The 1,740-nt window shown below is 60.8% G+C and overlaps 1 protein-coding gene across 2 annotated transcripts in view; it reads right to left on the reverse strand.

Annotated features, from left to right (window-relative positions):
* Positions 1-1,519, reverse strand: part of Bean1 (brain expressed associated with NEDD4 1) — a 53,214-nt gene extending 51,695 nt beyond the window's left edge. For both annotated transcript variants that reach the window (XM_028770450.1, XM_028770451.1), the window contains exon 1: positions 1,461-1,519. The gene's annotated coding sequence lies outside the window, so the exon portion shown is untranslated. The remainder of the gene's footprint in view (positions 1-1,460) is intronic.
* Between the last annotated feature and the right edge of the window lie 221 nt (positions 1,520-1,740).

Genomic DNA, 1,740 nt, shown 5'->3' on the forward strand with positions numbered 1-1,740 from the left:
TAGGAAAGGTTTGGGCGGGGCATAGGAAAGGTTTGGGCGGGGCATAGGAAAGGTTTGGGTGGGGCATAGGAAAGGTTTGGGCGGGGCATAGGAAAGGTTTGGGCGGGGCAGAAGATGTAAGCAAGCGCCCGAGAAAGAGGGAGGCTAAAGGAAAGTCTTGTTTTGCAAAGAGGTGTCAGTAGGCTCCCAGAGAGCCCAAGGCCTTCACAGAGGGTGAGAAAGAAGGGAGCACCATGTTGGCTCACGCAAACTCGCTTTACCTCAGGAAACAACACCTGTGGCCAAATGCAGTCAGTAGCCAGATGTGTGTCAGGTTCTACAGAAGAATCATCTAATGATCTGGATTCATCTTCCATACATTCTAGGTGAGGGATACTGAGGCTCAAAGAAGTCAAGTGTCTGGCCTAAGGTCACACAGCTGGGAAATCAGCCAAAGGGGTGTCTCATGGCTCCAAAGATCCTGCAGTCCACTAACAGAATCATGCATACTTTTCAAAGAGGGAAACTGAGGCACTCAGAGGTGAAGTCATCTAGTAAGCAGTGCTTATCGTTGAGGAGAATCTAGAGAGCCATCTGTTGGCCCTCAGGTGCACTTGGTCTCTGAATGAAGACTCTTATTGCCCCCTGGTTCTCTAGTATGTCACTTGTGCTCACCCCTTCCCAGCCTGGGTTTGGCTGCCTATGCTGGCACAGGAGTGGCTGAGGAAGGTAGACCAGGGTCGACCCTACGCGCCTGTCCCTGGACCGCAGAACCCGAAGGACAACCAGGAAAGGAGTAAGTTGGGTGCAGAGTGGGCACTGCTGAGCTTGGGAAGGAGAGAGTGGCAGATACCACTCAGCGCTGCTCAGTCAGCGGAACCGCCAGCTCGGATTCAGCTTCGAGTCCTTTGCAAGAGACACACGGGAAAGTCTGCCTTATGGAGGGAGGGGTCGGGGGTGGTGTCGAGAATGCTCTTTCTGTCCTAGGTGCGACAATATGAGGCATGGTCCAGGTGACCCGGCCGTTGGAGCATCAAACTTCCTGGCTTTTAAGGTGGTGGGAGAAGGTTCAGGCTCAAACTCCGGAGAACCCCAGTCCCTCTCCTCTCTCACACCAGACAAGAGCGCTCCCTAGTGTCTTTTCTTGAGTGGGCTGGTTCGCGACCCTTCAAAGAGAGGGCGCGGAGTTGGGGACCCTGTCATGGGCTTGCACCCCGGGAGAATACTAGTCTGAGACTCAGGCAGGCGGGAGACCTCGGATTCCTCGCGTTTCCCGGGGGTTCGCGGGTCCCGGTGACCCTCTCGGGGGTTGGGGGGATGCGGGATCAGGAAGCGCAGGAGTCTCGGGGAAACCGCTCAGTTCCTCGTGCGCTGAGGTTCCGCTCGGGACCGCGTCCCCCGCCGCCCAGCGCGTCCCCGGCCGCGTGCGTAAGCAGCCGGTACCCCCGTCTGCGGCCCTCCCAGCGCCCCGCGCCCCTTACTCGGCTTGGCTGCGGCGCTCCGCTCCGTGCGCCGCAGTGCCGGCTCCAGCTTCGGCTCCAGCTCCGGTCCCGCTCGGGCTCCGGCTCCCGCTCGGAAGCCGCGGCGCTCGGGCTGGGCTGGGGCGTCCCGCCGCTCCGCCTGGGCCTGCTGTGCGTGCAGGGGCGGGGCGCACCGGCGAGGCCGGGCACAACCGACCCGCGCCCTCGATCCCCGGGCGAACCGCCGCCGGCGGTCTCCGGGGCCCTGCCCTGCCCTGCCTTGCAGCAGCAGCAGCAGCCC

The sequence above is a fragment of the Grammomys surdaster genome, unplaced genomic scaffold (genome assembly GCF_004785775.1).
Source record: "Grammomys surdaster isolate TR1022 unplaced genomic scaffold, NIH_TR_1.0 201, whole genome shotgun sequence".
Lineage (NCBI taxonomy): Eukaryota > Metazoa > Chordata > Mammalia > Rodentia > Muridae > Grammomys > Grammomys surdaster.